General features: G+C 38.7%; 1 pseudogene; it reads left to right on the top strand.

Moving 5' to 3' along the window:
* LOC149570060 (soluble inorganic pyrophosphatase 6, chloroplastic pseudogene) overlaps window positions 1–19310 on the top strand; it is an 81772-nt pseudogene extending 62462 nt beyond the window's left edge.
* The last annotated feature ends 2928 nt before the right edge of the window (window positions 19311–22238 follow it).

Genomic DNA, 22238 nt, shown 5'->3' with positions numbered 1-22238 from the left:
TACTTTGAATGAATGAGCCTTTTGAAAGATTTATACTAAAAGCAGTACTATGTCCTCAGCAAGAACATGGAATCTCACTTTGACACCAGTAAGCTTTAAATGTTTTAATATGTGGTCCCATTAGGTATGCCAAAAAATATTATCAAAAAATCTTGCACCCTTGTCCAAATTTTTTACCTAAGGACAACCTTGTGAAAGATGGAAACAAGCTCCAAGCTTTGGGACTTGAACTATGAGATTGAGTCTTTGGAGAAGGTCAACTTCCTCTACTATTAGGATGCACTTAAAAATGTCTTGAAGAGAAAGGGAGAAAGAATACATGAAAGTAACTACCTAATCTATTCTAAGGAGGTGATGCACCAAAATAGGGTGTTCATACCAATCTCTTCTCATACATGCACAATACCATTATCATGACAATCTAGAAATATACAAATTCAATCTTGCTTTATTATATTAAATACATATAGATAAAATAGCCAAATGAGTGACATGAGGAAAAAAGGCTTCACTCCTTATCATTCATAGGCCAAAAGATATACAAAAATGTAGATTATAGATGTCCACAATATATCAAAGAGAGGCAGATAAAGCTTTCACAACACATTGGTGGCTGAAGGAGATAAGATAGGATATCATATAATTCAGAGGCAAAGAGGGACTTCATAGTAGTATGTCAAGAAAATACTAAAGAAATAGAGAATATCTAACCCTAAGAAAGAGTACAACATTTGCTACTTTTATAGTGTAAGAATAACTTAGATAGCTTTCACCCTAAGATAAAAATCAACCATTGCATTCAAATTTACAGAGAATAATTACTACAAAAATTGGAAAAGATCTAATCATATTGAAAATCTAGACATGAGAAGATCACTTATCCACCAAAAAAACTCTAAGAGGACAGGAATGATGACCATTAATCTTCTAACTAAGTAGATGGATCAACAAGTGGTGATGGAGTGTTTTTTTTAATTTATCGGGCCTAGGGTAGGATGAAAGTGGTTACAAGAGATTGAAAAGATTGGATCTATCATCAAGGAGTTGCTTCCTCTATCATCAACCTACCAAATTAGATAGAAAAGAATAGGTCGACCATATTCAACTATCATTTTGTACCTTTCCTACTACCTGATTGGTTGAGAGTTCCTCTTTGTCCATCTTGGTAGGTAAAACTCTATTTTTTTGGTCAACAACGAACTCATGATCCTATGAGTGTTAGCTATGGTCAAAATACTTTCTATCACCTTTTGTTTATAACCCTAACTTCTACAATCTTACAATTGCCAATACCTCATAGCATTGAGTCCACTTTCATTCTCTTTATGATCCTTTGATAATAACAAGATCCTATGATCTCATGATAGAAAGGAAGCCCTAAACACCCCTCATTTACGATTGTAGTACCATTATTCTTTACTTGTAATATGATAGGCATGGCTGATTTGACCTTTATGATCTTACGATTGCAATCCATCATGGTATCGACTACTATGATAATAACCCTTCTGATCCTACAATCGTGGTTTGACCATCTTTTGTTGTGACCTCAAGAGGCATCCTCATTTATGCTTGCAACCTTATGACTCTAAGATCATATGACCAACCTTCTCCCTCATAGCATTGGAAACCTAGGAAGTCAACCCTATGATCCTACAATCATTTACCCTAGTGGAATCATAATACATTCTTGTGGCACCTATAATCTTATGATTTCTTACCATCGTAACATTAGACAAGACCTCCTTCTGGGTTATGATCTCTCAACTATCTGTTATGTCATTATGACAACTTGACCACTCAAACAATATGATCCTCCTAGCATCTTATCATTGCTTTATCCCCTTGATGATCCTCCAATATATGGGTTATTATAAGATCGAGACCATGCATTCTATCGTAGGCTCGAGAATTAAAATATAACATGAAGGTGACTGTTGTGTGGGTTTAAATATTTGAATTCAAATTATTGGTGGGAGGGCACTTTTAACCAATAAGAGTGTAGAAGGATGAGTATGGACAAAATAAGTTGAAAATTTGTGTCGTTTGATCCTTTACTAAGACTTTTTAGGGTCATGGAGTCTTGCAAACAAGTGGATATAGGGGTTACTTTGTTAGGAGAGGGCTAATTAAGCCTAGGAGAAGAATTGGAGGGTGATGGAACTCGTCACCAGTAAAATGATAAAGGTCTAGGATTGAGATGAACTTAGTAACTTTGAAAAGGGTATTATAAAATGTTACAAAAACCTTGCTAGGTTGTTTAAAGAGTTTGTAAGATATTTTCTAATATTAGGGTGTGAAGGACTACTAGACAAGCCTAGAGGCTAAAGAAGAGTAATGGTGAAACTTGAGTGGATTGGAGTGAATGGAAAGTTAGAACATGGTAAATAGACCATGTTGAGATGATCTATGGTGTTTGAATCAACGTATGAAGTCTAGTTGGAGTTTTGGCATGGTGGAGGCTTTAGGTGCACTAGGTGACCTAGGATAGAGTTTGTGCTATAAGGCATTGGAACAAGGAAACAAGGAAGCGAACTTGAGTAGTATGGTTGTGGGAGTGACTTACAAAATTAGGTGCTCTACTAGATTCTTGAGTGAGGTTAACCCCCTAAGTGGATTCCAAGTTTCTTGTTGAATCCTCAAGTTGAGTTGGTCTCCTTAAGGCGATAGTAGAGTGCTCTGCATCAAGCATCTTTTCTTACACATTTCAAGATTTCTAATGAAGATGAAGCTAATAGAAATATCTCCAAATGTTTAATACCTATGGGTAAAGGTAATAAATGCATACTATAGAAAAATAATTATAACAGATACAAGCAAGTACAATGTAACATGGGAGAACTATCATATCTCTCATTAATGTCAAAAAAAGTTTACATCTTGGTGATAAGCATACCAATAGTGATACCAATGATAAAGTATATTGATTTTCAAATATTTCAAACTAATACACAAAAATAAAATCCCTTGAAATATTTAAGCTTTAAAGCCAATACAATTTTACTATTTAGACTATTTACCATTATGGGCTTACCGACAAGAATAAAAATTAAAAGTCCCAGTACCTGTCAAAATGTTAGGTTCCAATTGTATCAAACTCATCTATAAAGATGATACAAGGATCTTTCTCTTTTGCAAGCTGAAATGCATCTCAAACAAGTTCTATGATAGGATTTGAAGGCTGCAGTGAAATGTTACACACATTGTTATCATTGTTTGATATATAAAATAGAAATAGTCAGTATATATTTTATTGACTTTTCATTTGACCAATTTACCTATGTCTCATCTGGTGCACTAGATTCAATTAGCAAATCTTTTATTTTGATTATTTTCTTTGCATTGTATATAATTTGGTGACAATGCATACTTACACATACTTTTTTATATTACACAATCCACATCCAATTGTTGTAATTATAACAAGGTCCTACATACTCCATCAATTCAACAACTTTATTATAACTAACCTTTATGCCATCTATGGAAAATAGGCCCAAACCATGTAATGAAGATGGAGCTATGTGATATATCCTTTCATTAACTAAAAAAATAGTGTTAACTTGAGATATTCCCTTGGGTACCCATTCTTTTTGAAGACATGTGTACCTTAAGGGAACCTTCCTATGACCTTTTCTCTCATTATCATAAGAACATGACCCCCCCTCATCAAGAAAAAAATTGCATTCATTTATTAAAATTTCTTCAAATATTTTGACCTTTAGTTGATCTCCTTATTTTAGACCTATTAGATGTCTCATTTTTGTCTTCTATTCCTGTATTTTCCTCACTCGAGGAAGATAGATAAGATAAATACCTATTTGGTGATACCTACAATCCATAAGATGAGAGACATACTAGAACTAATGTTGACATTGATGGTGAAGAGAAGATATGAAAATAAAAAATATGTTGGTAAACAGATTGTTCTTTGTCAATTAAACTCTCAAATGCCCAAATCTGAAAGAACAATTAGATGCCAACAGTTGGATAATCTATCATGAGGTTGATAGATTTTCTCTAAATTGAAAGGTACAACTCCCTTATGGAATGATATGTAATGAATTTTTTTTATTCCTAAACTAACAAGATGCATTCTTAACCTAAGAATGGAAGAGGAGAACCAAGCTAATCCTAGGCAAGACTAGCTTAGGCAGATTTGAGATCCTAAACCTAGCCAATCCCAAGAATTCACAATCTTATGACTCCTCGGTATTGGTAATGCAATATGAAGAATTTGTTAATGCAGATGCAATGTGGAATGAAAAATGGAGAGCGAGTTAAATATTCCAATTTCTATCATAAGAAGGCATGCAAACACTATGATCTACATCACATTTGATATTTGACACAAAATGCAAGATAGTGTCCGAGACTAAATATACCAACACTCTGATTGAATATAATCAGAAAAGTAACAACTAAACACTCTGATTCAGAATGAAACTTTTCTCTATTTTGAACACACAAATACAATACCCAGATTTATTTGCTCATAGTTTCTTGTCAAATCTATTACAAAAATCAGAATAATAACCCCTATATGCAATGAAATGAAATACATAAACTAACATGCCTTCTCCTCTACTCCAGCTCTCTAACTGTATGTTGTAAAAGAAGCCCCTTATGACTTCTATCAAATTCCTATTTAACTTCTTTGTTTTTGACTGTGTCCCTTCGTTCACTAAAATAATTGATCCTTTCTAATCCAAGCCTCTAATCATTTATTAATTATAATCTATTGTCAATCTTTTCGAATCCCACTTCTTTAACTTCAATACCTTAACCATTTTAATGGTATCACTCTTTTTGGGTTTAATGCAAAGGAATTCCCAAAGTTTGTGACAATTTTATGAATATTGGTACTGTTGGGATTCCTCAACTCTTCATTTTCAAAATAGGAATGGTCTATAATTTATGCCTTCAATTTGACTTCATGATCTCATAGCTATCTAGCCCTTTCAAAATCTTGGCCTTGACCAACTTCATTCTTCTCTTTTGTAACCTGCCTCAGTTCTTTGTCAAGCGCTTTAGCATCTTCAGGGAGTTGTGTATAAAGAAAATGCACACGGACATACTTAAAAGCCTCATCAAAATAATGTAGCTAATGATGAATCTCATATGGTTCATGTAGACTTACTAATATCTATATTGTCTCATCCACAGTTGGCTCGAGCACTTTCACAGGCTAGAATCTCCTTTCTAGTGCAATTTTCATCAAATTGTTTCCATATTCCTCAATAGTTGGTGTCTTGCTACTACTAGCACCTCCAACTCCAACACTAACAGCCTCTAAGCTTTCACCAATCATTCAAATTGCTTGAGTACGAATATTGCTAGTGTCAGCTCCAAGTTTCCCAAGAACATGACCTATAACACCTTCACCTTCACGCAACATCTCTAAAAGAAAATGCTCAGAAACTATGTAGTTGTGTCCAAGTTGTCAAGCTTCCTCAAGTGCAAATTTTAACACATGCTTTGCTCTTGGAGTGAAAGGAATCTTCACAGAAACAAACCTACTGCCTCTACCAATAATTTCTCAACCTCTAAATGAACCTCCTTTAAATTGATTACCAAGGACTTTAAGACTTTTGCTGCAATACCAGTCTCTTCACCAATAAGACCTAATAAAATCTGCTCTATACCTACATAGTTGTGCTAAAAGTGTCATGCTTTCTCTTGAGAAAGAATAATTACCTTGATGGCCTTCTCTGCAAACTACTCAAATGTACAAATAATCACCCCTTTCATTGATTTCCTTGCTAAAGAAGAGAATGTTGTAGGTACTTTTGCATGAACTTTTGTTGTAGGACTTGAAACCTTGCCTAGGCCTATTATTTTCCCAAATTGAATATCATTTTTAAATCTAAATTAATGTGATAGCATATTGCACATCATCTAAGGAACTCCCTACGGTATCATAGAGTTTTGAATTTAAACATGACTTTTGCTAATTATTCTATAAGGTGGAGTTACAAATTGTGCTAGTGAGTTGATCCCATCAGATGACCAGAGAGATTACACTTTGTCAAGCTTCAATAGCTTCAAAGAAAAGGGAAGCCATTTCTAGATTTGGAGTCTTGATTGCAAATTTTACACCTGGTTGTCCAATATGAGCATTAATTTTGATTAGTATTGGAATATTGCATGGAAGTTTTGTAGAAAGGTAGAGAACCTCCTGATTGGTATACCCTAGTGGGCACTTTACTATGAAAAGCCCATTTGATGTAGCGAGTTTGTCGATTGTAACATCTATATGCTTATGAAACTGTTGGATAAGTCCTTGACAATCTCATGGGAATTAGGTAGAGATTTCCATGTCTCCAAAAATGCTACACGATCTATCCTGTTGCCCTCAGTGAAGAAAACTTGGAATAGAATATTATCATTAAAATACCTTCCTTTCCAATTTTACTTCCATGGCAATATGCATGAAATCTGAGAGTTACTACTATTGGCAGCAAGATTCGTGAAGATACGAAAAGAATTAATTTTACTAATTCCGGCTATCAATCTAATCCTTATGTTTTCTCATTATAAAACCTGATGATGGATGTGAATACCTTCATTGTTAACATTATCTCCTATGTCTAGAGTCCAAGAATTTGATTATGCCTCCATGTCAAATTGTGTCGAAAAGATGTGCTCGACATCTTCATAATGTGTCTGATGCCCTTGATTATAATGAACATAGACATTTTCACAAATGAGTATAATATGGCTTATCTAAATTATTGATATTGAGAAGAGAGACCATATCATCTTGGGGAACAACTCATTGCGAGATACTTTTCACTTCAAAAACATCATTCCCTCTTTAACTGTATATTCAAACTTGTTTTGGAAACTATACTCTTGAACTTGCAAAACTCAAATTGTGAACTGCAATGATAATCATATCTTAAAAAGGAATTGAACCTGAATTTGTATTCTGAAATTTGAATTGAGATGGTGTTTCAAAATCTACATTCTGAACCCACATTTTGGAACACGGAATTTGAATCATAGAGTTATACCAAAACTTGGAAAATTTGAACCCACATTTAAACTTTGGTAAAGTTTGCAATGTACATTTTTCATTGAAAGACCCCAGTGGGAATTTGGACTTTTACTGCTCCACTTGGTGGAATTTTACCTTTGAAGTTCATTTTTTGCTTTCTCCATTATAAGTGAAATTTGAATACATATCCGTAGTGATTATCCTTTGATCATCAAATCTAGAAGCCTTTGATTGAAACCTGATATCAAACACCCCTTATCTTGGAACTTGCATTAAATCCCTTTATCTTAATTAAAAATATTTAATTAATAAATTGACCAAAAAACCCAAAATAAATAAAAAATTTATTTTTTGCCCAAAACTTGGCCAATTTCCTTAAGACCACTAACCTCTTCCAAAATCTTCTAATCCTTCTTTAATTTTGATTAAAGGCTAATCCCATCATTTCCTACCCCTAATCCCAACTCAAAATATTTAATTAAGATTAAATATTAATCCTCATGTTTATCAAAAAAGTTTTAATAAATATCTCCTCAACCCAAACCCTTGAAATAAATAAAACTTTATTTATTTCCTAAAAATCTAATTTATCCTCATCCTAAGAAGTTCTAGACTCTTCTAGAAAGTCTTCATTGTCATCCTAAGAAGTTCTAGACTCTTCTAGAAAGTCTTCATCCTCATCCTAGGAAGTTCTAGACTATTCTAGAAAGTCTTTATCCTCATCCAAAGTCTAGACTGTTCTAGAAGATGTCTTTAAACCTAATCCTAATCCCCTCCTAACCTTGTCACATTCCCTAAACATGGGTTAAGACTTACTAACCCAGGCCAAAGTTAACAAATATCTCCTCCTTCACCCACCCTCATTAAATGCCATCCACTTGCCTATCCCTAAGCTAATCCTAAACCATCCTAATCCATCCTCTAATCATTTGCACAAGCCTAAGCAAGCTTAAAACCCTCCTAATCAAACCCAAGTCGAAATTTCTCTCATCTCCCTCAAAATATCTCAACCATAAAACTTTATGAAGCCCACTAGGCCATAAATGACTCTTCCAAGCCCCTTTATTGCTCTTACAAGCCATTATGAGGGTCTTTATGAAGATTTTATCCCTTGAGCCTCCTTTGTTGACTCATCCTTCCCCTTTCCTCCATCCTCTCACCCTGTGACATGTGTCACTCCCTAATTGGCTGTAAGCAAGCACAATCCATGTGCTCTCCTCTCATGCAATCTGAGCCCTCCATGAGCTTCTTCCCATCCTTGCATCTTAGCCCTCAATCCCTCAAGCCTCTTGCCTATAAATTGGATCCTTTGCCTTTGCAAAATAACACAATCCATGAAGTAAAGTCATAATGCCATTTTAAGAAGCCATTTTACATCAAAACCATACACTCACACCCAAATTCCAACTCCATTTGAAGCCCTTTTTGAAGCATAAGCTTGAGCATACATCCTATCTATTTAGACAAAGCCACTCAACAAGAGAGATTATTATTGAGAGAGTCCATTTATGGCTCATATCCTCAATTGAGAGCTCATCTTAGTCTATCTTGAATTTTATGAATTTTGTTTAGTTTGTAGAAGCTTTATTTAAATTTGGTTTCTATTAGCATACTAACATTGCTCATATACATTCATCCTTGTAGAAAGCTTCCTAGGATGTTGGTGTGTTTGACGTGCTTGCTCCAAAATTTTGTCTACTTGTTTGTTCTTAGCTTTTGAATGAATGTTTTCCAACTTTGGTCAAAATCCCAAAAAAGCAAAAACCTCCCAGCTCAAGGCATACTTAGCGTAGTCACTGCCTCATCAAAAAATCATCCAAGCTCCCCCATTGCAACCAAATCTATCTAGTTCCTTGCTTTAGAACAATCCCAAATCCAAAGTCCATCCAAATCATCCCCCCAGCCAACTAGCAACCAAATCCAAAATCACACCCAAGCCTTTAGAGAGTTGTTGTCATTCTGCTAGAATTTGCTAGCCAATCAATCTGACCAATCCACCAGCCTCACCAAGGTTATCCCTTTGACAGAGCTTTGTCTAGGGTAATCTAGCTTTGTCACTTGTTATCCCTCATCAACTTGAGCTAAAGGTTGGGATCCACAAGTGGTCAATCTCGTGTCATGCCCATAGGATCATTAGTCTATCCTTAAGTTGACACAATCTCCACCAATCCAGCACATAGAAAAGCAAAACTCTCACTTTTTGACAGCATGCCCTTGAAGTCTTCCATCCACAGGAAAGCCAAAAATCTCCAGCCAATCCTCCTTAGGTTTGTCATATAGCTTTGACTCTCCTTAGGAAATCCTTCATCAGCCAATCCAAAATCTGCGCTTAATCCAAATCCAACCATGAGCTTCCGTGTTCATCCATATGCAAGACCCCATCCCCATCTGACTCATCATCAAAACATGAAATCCCAAACCTATCATGATGTGTTCAGTCATCTTGTCCTTGCTCCCGCCACCTCCTATTCCAATAATGATGAAAATCTTGTTGACTATGACGGGTATCTTGAGAGCCTTAGAGGCCTTCCACCAACCATCCCCCAAAATCCAAGAGTTATTCCAAACTATCTAGTAATGCCATCTGATATCCCAGCTTCTCCTCCATCACCCAATCAACTAAACTTCCAATCTTCCGCCCTCATCACACCAGCTATTCCTATCAATTCACCACCTCCACCTCCGACACACGAGTCTCTAAGGAATCTCCTAGAGGAAATACAAGAAAAGCCACCTCCAACAGTCGATAAGCCATGTCATCTAATCCAACCATGTGAAGTAGTCAGTGATGAAGCTTCCCCATCTATAATATCATCCCCATCTCCCATAGCTATCATCCCCATACCATCCATCAAGTTGCTTAAAATCCTTCCACTTCGCCCAAGCATCAAATTCCCACCACCCATCAAATTGCTCCAAATCCCATCCACATCTCCTCCTCCAAGCATTATCCAAATCCCATATAATGAACCTCATGCATCCACTCCCATCCATTCCTATCAAGATCTTGTCCAAAAGCATGTTGAAATATCCTCCGATAGAACAACAGATCTTGCCATCCCACTTATTCCCCTACATGATCCACTTTTACCATCCCCTCCATATCTAAATCCTACCATCTTACTTACTCCATCTCAAGATCCCTTTCCCTCTGCCCACCCAACTCAAGATCCTATCCTCCCATCTCCTCTGCTTCATGATCATACATCTCCCATAATCCATGATGATAGATCCATTGAAAAAGAACTAATTATCATATCCAAAGCTCCAACTCCTTCAGCTAGTAATTGACTCACATCTTGTGTTCCAAATAATGAACATCATATTGAAGAAAGAAATGAAAATGTATTTCTAGATGTTGGTATCCCCACTATTTCTGCATGGTCCCAAGTCCTTCCATCTCCACCCCAAAGTTCCCATCCATCTTATTCCACATCTATTTTGGGCCCTCATCCTACTCCTTATCTCCAACCCTCCATTTTGGGTCCATATATCCCTTATCTAAATCCCACACCCTTTCCATCCATTTTGGGTCCTTACATACCTAATATGAATCCTTTATCCCCTCCATCTATTTTGGGACCTACACCTTCGCCGTTTCCATCTATTTTGGGCCCATATCCTTCCTTCCCTCCATCCATTTTGGGAAATTATATCCATCCATATCCTATGTTCCAATCTATCCTTCCATCCCCTCAAATCCACCGGCTAGATCATCAAAGGCACTCACCCTTGAATCCCTTCCAACCTTTAAACCCTATCACTCCATCAATTATCCCTCCATCTCCTCCATGCTCTTGTTCCCATCCCATGGCTAATAGAAGCATATTGGATGCCAAAATACAAAAGCATAAATCCAAAAATCCACAAAAATCCAAGTCTCAACATGTCCCTTTTAAAATACATCTTCAAAACAAGAAACATTTAATCCCAATCAAAGAAAAAGTCAAGAGGCCACAAATGCCCAAGCTAAAAAAGTCAAAAATCATGTGGATACCCAAGATGCTCATAAAAGAAATGCATCTCAAAGAAAAATCTCAATTGGCATCCATTCATGCTACTCAAAAAGCCTCATCCATCCATCCTTCATCCAAATCCCCATATAAGCATCCTTCATCGCCCCAATCCACTTTTAGTCCATATGCTTCTTATCCTAAATTTCCCATCCTCCATCTTCCAACTCTACTTTTAGTCCTTATCTTTCTCTTCATTTTCTCCTCAACCTCACTCAAAACCATCTTTCCCACTACTTTATCACCTCTCAAGGTGTCTGCCAATGATGATCTTTCCAATTTTCCTCATCCATTTACCCACAAGCCTTATGCCTTCGCATCCATTATCTATTAAACTCCCACCCACCATTCCACTTGTTCAATCCAATCCTTTTTCATCCATCCTACCAACATCTATGAGCCAAAAATAGCTGAAGAAAGCCAAAATCATTCTAGCTAAGTCCAAAGTCAAAAAGTCAAAAAAAATAATAAAGAAAAATAAAGCATCCACTGGTGAAAACTTGGCAATTCAAGCACCTTGGACAAGTACCATGATGAAAACTTGGCAAACAAGCATCATGCGTAATCCCGCCATCCCCAGCTTAGCCTATCACCCTCATGCTTTTGGTCATCTCTTGACATCCAACTCCATCTTCCAATCTATCCACCTATCCTCCACCCTCCATCTTCCATCTCACACCATCCACTTATCTCCTACAGCTTCAACCAACCATCCCAGCTATCATCCATCTCTTTAGCCCCTTCAGCTTTTTCCATCCTAGCTTCAATCCTATCACATCCATCATAAGACTTCCTTCCACATGTTATCTTCTGATTGGGGGCACTATATTCCTTGGAGATCTTGTCTTGTCCATCCTCCCTTGTCATTGGTATCTAGCTCTAGGCTATCCTCATGCAAACCCAATGTCATATCTTTATATCCATCATAATCCTAGCTATCTACCATCCTATCTAGCCATGTCATCCTGCTCCTCTAGCTATCCTTGGTCAAAAAATCTCTCATCATCATTGGGATACATCCTCCCCAAATCCATATCTTCTGCTATCACCCCATCCTTAGCTTTCGCATCTTGCACAGCATCGAACCATCCCGCTATCCTATCATTCTGAGCTTTTGCCTGCTTGTAACTATCTTGATTACCCCGCTTGTAAATATCTTGGTCCATCAGGTTGTACATCCTCTTTAGCTTAGTACCATTGTATATATCTAGCTTTCGTGTTAGTTCGTCCTTGATCAACATCTTGCACACATCGCACAACCCTTGGTTAGCTATTCCAAATGCATTTTTTAGCTAGATCTCCTGTCACCAAAGTGTTATCTTTCTTAGTTCAGCTTGCCAGACGCATCACTCATCCAAATCCACCAGCTTAGGTGCTCTCTAATAGGTCCTTGCAGGATATAGCTTTCCTCATGTCTGATCTTGGTCTGTTAGTACCTTGTCCTACCCATCTTTTTGGCAAATGGTTCTCTTTTGGATTTTCACTTTCTTTTGATTTGGAATCTTCCCTTTTGGATCTTGAAGTGTCTTTTTCAAACAATCCTTTTGTTCCCTCCTCAAAGCTACCACGATCTTCCATATCATGGTATGCTGCGAATGGGGCAATCTAGGTGTAAGGTCTTGATTAAGTCTTTTTTGCTTGTGGGTTATCTAGTGTCGGTTCCACTCTGATTCTTTCGAGATTCATGTGTGATGCTGGGGCAATCCTTGTGTGTTTGTTTTGAGTCAGTCTGTCAGTCCTTTGGACAGTTGGTGAAAAGGCCTTGATGTTCTTGGTAACCTTGGCAATTAACCAACAGTCCTACAGAAAATCTAGTGCTCAACTACATGGTGGTATTTCTCTTTGAAGTATCCCCCTGCTCAAAAAGCTTCAATGGTTTTCCTTCATCTCCATTATCCCCCATCCATATCGACCATCCGTCTCTCCTACCCCAACTTATGCATTAGTATCTCTTTGAATCACTCCTCACCTTTAGCTTTAGGGATCCACAATCCTAGTCTTAGGGATCCACCAATCCAAATCAATCCACCAAGCCTCATCTTTCGAGATCCACAATCCTAGTCCTAGGGATCTCCGAAACCCATCTTCCGCCAATCTGACTCTTTGAAATCCTATTGCATCATCTTTTTAATCCCCTTATCCATCTCCCCATCCTGGATTTCTTTTATAGCACTCTGCTCCTTCATCCTTTGCAATCCCTGAGGTCTTAAGCTTGCTTCCTCTTATGCATCTGATTCTCCTTTATCATTCTCCCATAGTGAGAGTTTGAGCTAATTCATCCCCTTCTCTTTGCCAATCTGAGTTTCCTCGCTCATCCGAGATTCTTGTACTTTTCAAGAAGCCATCGAGCCTCGCTTTCTCTCCCCACCGCCTTCTTGAGGGGGCATCTTGCAATCCATTCTCTCCTCTTCTGCTCTAGCCTTGGGCATCTTATTTTCTTATCTTTGATGCCATGCCACTTGCGGCATCACATCAAAGAGGGGCAAAATGTAGACACCTAAAAACCTTTAGAAAATAAAGTATTTTTATTTTCTAAAAAATTCTTGATGACATCATCATTTATTAATTAATTTATTTATTTTTATGCCATTAAATCCCTTTATCTTAATTAAAAATATTTAATTAAGGAATCCCTCCCAAAAATGTTTAAATCTTATTTAAACATTATTTCCTTATTTATTAATTATTTAATTAATAAATTGACCAAAAAACCCAAAATAAATAAAAAATTTATTTTTTACCCAAAACTTGGCCAATTTCCTTAAGACCACTAACCTCTTCCAAAATCTTCTAATCCTTCTTTAATTTTGATTAAAGGCTAATCCCATCATTTCCTACCCCTAATCCCAACTAAAAATATTTAATTAAGATTAAATATTAATCCTCATGTTTATCAAAAAAGTTTTAATAAATATCTCCTCAACCCAAACCCTTGAAATAAATAAAACTTTATTTATTTCCTAAAAATCTAATTATCCTCATCCTAAGAAGTTCTAGACTCTTCTAGAAAGTCTTCATCCTCATCCTAAGAAGTTCTAGACTCTTCTAGAAAGTCTTCATCCTCATCCTAGGAAGTTCTAGACTATTCTAGAAAGTCTTTATCCTCATCCAAAGTCTAGACTCTTCTAGAAGATGTCTTTAAACCTAATCCTAATCCCCTCCTTACCTTGTCACATTCCCTAAACATGGGTTAAGACTCACTAACCTAAGCCAAAGTTAACAAATATCTCCTCCTTCACCCACCCTCATTAAATGCCATCCACTTGCCTATCCCTAAGCTAATCCTAAACCATCCTAATCCATCTTCTAATCATTTGCACAAGCCTAAGCAAGCTTAAAACCCTCCTAATCAAGCCCAAGTCGAAATTGCTCTCATCTCCCTCAAAATATCTCAACCATAAAACTTTATGAAGCCCACTAGGCCATAAATGACTCTTCCAAGCCCTTTTATTGCTCTTACAAGCCATTATGAGGGTCTTTATGAAGATTTTATCCCTTGAGCCTCCTTTGTTGACTCATCCTTCCCCTTTCCTCCATCCTCTCACCCTGTGACATGTGTCACTCCCTGATTGGCTGTAAGCAAGCACAATCCATGTGCTCTCCTCTCATGCAATCTGAGCCCTCCATGAGCTTCTTCCCATCCTTGCATCTTAGCCCTCAATCCCTCAAGCCTCTTGCCTATAAATTGGATCCTTTGCCTTTGCAAAATAACACAATCCATGAAGTAAAGTCATAATGCCATTTTAAGAAGCCATGTTACATCAAAACCATACACTCACACCCAAATTCCAACTCTATTTGAAGCCCTTTTTGAAGCATAAGCTTGAGCATACATCCTATCTATTTAGACAAAGCCACTCAACAAGAGAGATTCTTATTGAGAGAGTCCATTTATGGCTCATATCCTCAATTGAGAGCTCATCTTAGTCTATCTTGAAGTTTATGAATTTTGTTTAGTTTGTAGAAGCTTTATTTAAATTTGGTTTCTATTAGCATACTAACATTGCTCATATACATTCATCCTTGTAGAAAGCTTCCTAGGATGTTGGTGTGTTTGACGTGCTTGCTCCAAAATTTTGTCTACTTGTTTGTTCTTAGCTTTTGAATGAATGTTTTCCAACTTTGGTCAAAATCCCAAAAAAGCAAAAACCTCCTAGCTCAAGGCATACTTAGCGTAGTCACTACCTCATAGAAAATCATCCAAGCTCCCCCGCTGCAACCAAATCTATCTTGTTCCTTGCTTTAGAACAATCCCAAATCCAAAGTCCATCCAAATCATCCCCCCAGCCAGCTAGCAACCAAATCCAAAATCACACCCAAGCCTTTAGAGAGTTGTTGTTATTCTGCTAGAATTTGCTAGCCAATCAATCTGATCAATCCATCAGCCTCACCAAGGTTATCCCTTTGACAGAGCTTTGTCTAGGGTAATCTAGCTTTGTCACTTGTTATCCCTCATCACCTTGAGCTAAAGGTTGGGATCCATGAGTGGTCAATCTCATGTCATGCCCATAGGATCATTAGTCTATCCTTAAGTTGACACAATCTCCACCAATCCAGCACATAGAAAAGCAAAACTCTCACTTTTTGACAGCATGCCCTTGAAGTCTTCCATCCACAGGAAAGCCAAAAATCTCCAGCCAATCCTCCTTAGGTCTGTCATACAGCTTTGACTCTCCCTAGGAAATCCTTCATCAGCCAATCCAAAATCTGCGCTTAATCCAAATCCAACCATGAGCTTCCTTGTTCATCCATATGCAAGACCCCATCCCCATCTGACTCATCATCAAAACATGAAATCCCAAACCTATCATGATGTGTTCAGTGGTATTGTCCTTGCTCCCGCCACCTCTTATTCCAATAATGATGAAAATCTTGTTGACTATGACGGGTATCTTGAGAGCCTTAGAGGCCTTCCACCAACCATCCCCCAAAATCCAAGAGTTATTCCAAACTATCTAGTCATGCCATCTGATATCCCAGCTTCTCCTCCATCACCAAATCAACTAAACTTCCAATCTTCTGCCCTCATCACACCAGCTATTCCTATCAATTCACCACCTCCACCTCCGACACACGAGTCTCCAAGGAATCTCCTAGAGGAAATACAAGAAAAGCCACCTCCAACAGTCGATAAGCCATGTCATCTAATCCAACCATGTGAAGTGGTCAGTGATGAAGCTTTCCTATCTATAATATCATCCCCATCTCCCATAGCTATCATCCCCATACCATCCATCAAGTTGCTTAAAATCCTTCCACTTCGCCCAAGCATCAAATTCCCACCACCCATCAAATCGCACCAAATCCCATCCACATCTCCTCCTCCAAGCATTATCCAAATCCCATATAATGAACCTCATGCATCCACTCCCATCCATTCCTATCAAGATCTTGTCCAAAAGCATGTTGAAATATCCTTTGATAGAACAACAGATCTTGCCATCCCACTTATTCCCCTACATGATCCACTTTTACCATCCCCTCCATATCTAAATCCTACCATCTTACTTACTCCATCTCAAGATCCCTTTCCCTCAGCCCACCCAACTCAAGATCCTATCCTCCCATCTCCTCTGCTTCATGATCATACATCTCCCATAATCCATGATGATAGATCCATCGAAAAAGAACTAATTATCATATCTAAAGCTCCAACTCCTTCAGCTAGTAATGGACTCACATCTTGTGTTCCAAATAATGAACATCATATTGAAAAAAGAAATGAAAATGTATTTCTAGATGTTGGTATCCCCGCTATTCCTGCATGGTCCCAAGTCCTTCCATCTCCACCCCAAAGTTCCCATCCATCTTATTCCGCATCTATTTTGGGCCCTCATCCTACTCCTTATCTCCAACCCTCCATTTTGAGTCCATATATCTCTTATCCAAATCTCACACCCTTTCCATCCATTTTGGGTCCTTACATACCTAATATGAATCCTTTATCCCCTCCATCTATTTTGGGACCTACACCTTCACCGTTTCCATCTATTTTGGGCCCATATCCTTCCTTCACTCCATCCATTTTGGGCAATTATATCCATCCATATCCTATGTTCCAATCTATCCTTCCATCCCCTCAAATCCACTAGCTAGATCATCAAAGGCACTCACCCTTGAATCCCTTCCAACCTTTAAACCCTATCACTCCATCAATTATCCCTCCATCTCCTCCATGCTCTTGTTCCCATCCCATGGCTAATAAAAGCATATTGGATGCCAAAATACAAAAGCATAAATTGAAAAATCCACAAAAATCCAAGTCTCAACATGTCCCTTCTAAGATACATCTTCAAAACAAGAAACATTTAATCCCAATCAAAGAAAAAGCCAAGAGGCCACAAAAGCCCAAGCTAAAAAAGTCAAAAATCATGTGGATACCCAAGATGCTCATAAAAGAAATGCATCTCAAATAAAAATCTCAATTGGTATCCATTCATGCTACTCAAAAAGCCTCATCCATCCATCCTTCATCCAAATCCCCATATAAGCATCCTTCATCCCCCCAATCCACTTTTAGTCCATATGCTTCTTATCCTAAATTTCCCATCCTCCATCTTCCAACTCTACTTTTAGTCCTTATCTTTCTCTTCCTCCATTTTCTCCTCAACCTCGCTCAAAACCATCTTTCCCACTACTTTATCACCTCTCAAGGTGTGTGCCAATGATGATCTTTCCATTTTCCTCATCCATTTACCCACAAGCCTAATGTCTTCGCATCCATTATCTATCAAACTCCCACCCGCCATTCCACTTGTTCAATCCAATTCTTTTTCATCCATCCTACCAACATCTATGAGCCAAAAATAGCTGAAGAAAGCCAAAATCATTCCAGCTAAGCCCAAAGTCAAAAAGTCAAAAAAAAAGTAAAGAAAAATAAAGCGTCCACTGGTGAAAACTTAGCAATTCAAGCACCTTGGACAAGTACCATGATGAAAACTTGGCAAACAAGTGTCATGCGTAATTCGGCCATCCCCAGCTTAGCCTATCACCCTCATGCTTTTGGTCATCTCTTGACATCCAACTCCATCTTCCAATCTATCCACCTATCCTCCACCCTCCATCTTCCATCTCACACCATCCACTTATCTCCTGCAGCTTCAGCCAACCATCCCAGCTATCATCCATCTCCCTAGCCCCTTCATCTTTTTCCATCCTAGCTTCAATCCTATCACATCCATCATAAGACCTCCTTCTGCATGTTATCTTCTAATTGGGGGCACTATACTCCTTGGAGATCTTGTCTTGTCCATCCTCCCTTGTCATTGATATCTAGCTCTAGGCTATCCTCATGCAAACCCAATGTCATCTCTTTATATCCATCATAATCCTAGCTATCTACCGTCCTATCCAGCCATCTCATCCTGCTCCTCTAGCTATCCTTGTTAGAGTAAATAATTAATATTTAATTATTTATTCTATTGCTTAAGCTTACTTAGGTCATGCATTTATTTAATATTTCATATTTAATGCATGTAGTGGTTAGTTGTTGACAACTCGGGAGATTGCTCCTTTTTTAGCATATTCCACTTTTTTGTGGATATGTGCTGAGTTGTCATTCTTATCTTCTACAACCTTCTAGTGTGTTCTAGAAGATTCCTGGAGCTCTTTATATTCGGGCTCCCTCTTTGTATTTTTCATCAAATCATAACATCATTTCTTATTGTAAATACATTTCTTCTTGTGTTTGCATTATGATGGCTCTCATGTTCGTTTAGGGTTTTTTTGCCCGTGCTCCATGCTCTTCCCTTCTATGGCTTCTCTTTGACAGGTTTCGCATGCAGGTGATCTTGGCGTCTTCGGAGTTGGCTTTCCTCAACTCTAACATGGTATCAGAGCCTTCCTGCTGTAGCTTCGTTGAAGAAATTTAGAAGCTGTGATTTGGAGTCACAAACCCTAGTTTGTTTGTGCAATTTTTCTTCAAATCAGGGGATCAACATATTTTTGGAGCACTTTCAGCCCAAACGGACATCACCATTAGATTCGGAAGGCCATTTGCAGTCAGGATTCATATAAAATTTGTCAAATTTGGAGATAGGGCTCTAGGGGGCAAAAAAATTTTAAATCGGGGGGCCGTACGGACGAAAAATTGGCATTTATTGCGATTTTGTTTTTAAATATCGCAGCGCTGCCGCCGCGCCACCGTAGGGCCACCACTGCGCCACTTGCGCGCAACCCACAGCGGCCGTAGCAAGCAGCGCCGCCCGGGCTCCACCGCAGCCCGGCCGCCGCCCGACTGCGGACCTCCGCCGGCGGCTCCTCCTAGTCCGCCGCCCTGCGGCCACCTCCACTGGTAGCTCAGCCGTCCCGACCGCCTCCGCTCAGCCTGCCTCCGCTCTGACAGCTCTGCGTTTTCGTCAGCGCCGCGTCAGCTTTTGCAACCACTGCGGGGGTGACACATGGCCTGGGAGCCATGTGGCACCTGGCCACGTGGACCTGCCACATCACCCCTGCCACATCGGTTCTGCCACGTGGTGTGCCATGTGGCCTTTTTGCTGTGACGGCTGATGGGCTGTCAATTTCAATCACAGGGTATGCTGACGTCAGCATGGCGTCATCCTGCATCAGCACATTGCTTGCACTCTCCTATTTGCTTTTAGACCTACCTTTGGTTTTTTGGCCATAACTTTTGCATACGGAGGTATTTTTCCGATCCAAAAGAAGTGCCAGAAAGTTGGTTCCGAGATGGAGATATTGGTGTAGGTATTTTTTGGTTTTGATACATTTTTATAGCTCAATTTTTCTGTTGAAGTCCGAAGTCCTATTTTTGACTCCGACATGCATAACTTTTGCGTCCCATGTCTATTTTTGGAAAAAATTATCTTTTTGGAAAGCTGGTTTTCTCATCTTTTCAGAAATGTAGTCCTTTTTCTTCATTTTTGGCCTTTGATCTTTCTATCATAGTTTTGACATTTTTTCTCTATGGTGGATTTTTTGACTGTTTTAGGCCCGAGGATCATTTTTCTGGCATGGTTTGCTTTATTTTCGGCTGTACTTTCTTTTGTCACAGCTCTTTTTTCTTTTTGATCATTGTAGCTATCTTTTTGAAGCACTTTTTTTGTATCGCACTGAGATAAAGTGTCACTTTTGCATTCTGGGAGTCATGAACGTTGTTTTGAGTCAAGTGTACTTGCACTATTTCATAAAGCACCATGGGGGGGATTATTTGTTTGCTGTTTTAGGCATTCTCCCTTTGTCAAGTGAGTGTCCCTTCCATGACATTAGCCCCATGCAGAGTCAGTTAGATCATGTCTTTATCGGTGTTTGTACTTCTTTTCCTCTCTCCTCGTTCTTGGTTCGTTTGCAGGAGATTTTGGATCACCTTCTCAGTTGCCTCTCATCACACCCCATCTGCATTAAGGGGGTTTATGCTGTGTTCTAATGCATCCTTGAGTCGATGGTTCGATAGTGTGAACTATGTATTCAGTGGTTGATCCTATGTACAAGGCGATTGCAGTGGCTGGCTACCTATGCATTTCGGTGAGATGGATCATCTACCATATAGACATGCTCAGTTTGTGCCTTCTTCTTCCATGGAGGTTCTTTTGATCAGCAGTTTGACAGATTTGCGGCTTCTTCATGATCACTCTTTGTTCCTATTTTAGGGGACAATTTCCCTAGTTGGAGACTTCTTCAACTCTTCACTAGGTTCTTACCTCTTTTTGGGGGAGGGTTTTTCTCATGTGGTTTTCTCTCTTTTCCCGCTTACAGAGGTTGCATTTCTTCTTGCATTGTACATGGGTACCTAACATGGCCTCGTTGCCGGGACCCATTATGCATTTCATCTTTGTTTTGTGAGCTTAAGGCATTTCCCTAAGTTGCACTTAAGGGGGGGTGTTAGAGTAAATAATTAATATTTAATTTTTTATTCTATTGCTTAAGCTTACTTAGGTCATGCATTTATTTAATATTTCATATTTAATGCATGTAGTGGTTAGTTGTTGACAACTCGGGAGTTTGCTCCTTTTTTAGCATATTCCACTTTTTTGTGGATATGTGCTGAGTTGTCATTCTTATCTTCTACAACCTTCCAGTGTGTTCTAGAAGATTCCTGGAGCTCTTTATATTCGGACTCCCTCTTTATATTTTTCATCAAATCATAACATCATTTCTTATTGTAAACACATTTCTTCTTGTGTTTGCATTATGATGGCTCTCATGTCCATTTAGGGTTTTTTTGCCCGTGCTCCATGCTCTTCCCTTCTATGGCTTCTCTTTGACAGGTTTCGCATGCAGGTGATCTTGGCGTCCTCGGAGTTGGCTTTCCTCAAATCTAATAATCCTTGCTCACAAAATCTCTCATCATCATTGGATGCATCCTGCCAAATCCATATCTTTTGCTATCACCTCATCCTTAGCTTCTGCCTCTTGCACCAACTTGAGCCATCCCGCTATCCTCTCATCCTGAGCTTTTTATCCATCTATATCATACCTATCATTGGTTCGTTAGCTTGTACCATATCTTGATTAGCCCGCTTGTAAATATCTTGGTCCATCAGCTTGTACATCCTCTTTAGCTTAGTACCATTGTATCTATCCAGTGTTCATGTCAGTTCGTCCTTGATCAGCATCGTGCACCCATCGCACATCTTGGTTAGCTATTCCAATGCATCGTTTAGCTAGATTTCCTATCACCAAAGTGTTATCTTTCTTAGTTCAGCTTGCCAGACACATCACTCATCCAAATCCACCAGCTTAGGTGCTCTCCGATAGGTCCTTGCAAGTTTCCTCATGTCCGATCTTGGTCCGTTAGTACCTCGTCCTACCCATCTCGTTGGCAAATGGTTCTCTTTTGAATTTTTGCTTTTTTTTGATTTGGACTCTTCCCTGTTGGGTCTTGAAATATCTTTTCCAAGCAATCTCCTTGTTCCCTCCTCAAGGTTGCCACAATCTTCCATATCATGGTATATTGTGAATGGGGCAATTAGAGTGTAAGGTCTTGATCATGTCTTTTGCCTATTTTCTTTTCTGCTTGTGGGTTACCCAGTGTTGATTCCACTCTGATTATTTCAAGATTCATGTGTGATGATGGGACAATCCTTGCGTGTTTGTTTTGAGTCAGTTTTTCAATCCTTTGGACAGTTGGTGAAAAGGCCTTGATGTTCTTGGTAACCTTGGCAATTAACCAATAGTCCTATAGCAAATCTAGTGCTCAACTACATGGTGGTACTTCTCTTTGAAGTATCCCCCGCTCAAAAAGCTTCAATGGTTTTCCTTCATCTCCA

This window comes from Cupressus sempervirens, chromosome 3 (assembly GCF_028749045.1).
Source record: "Cupressus sempervirens isolate cs-2001-9-10 chromosome 3, ASM2874904v1, whole genome shotgun sequence".
Lineage (NCBI taxonomy): Eukaryota > Viridiplantae > Streptophyta > Pinopsida > Cupressales > Cupressaceae > Cupressus > Cupressus sempervirens.
The sequence above is the reverse complement of the archived record's forward strand: the minus strand, read 5'-3'. Positions and strand labels throughout refer to the sequence as shown.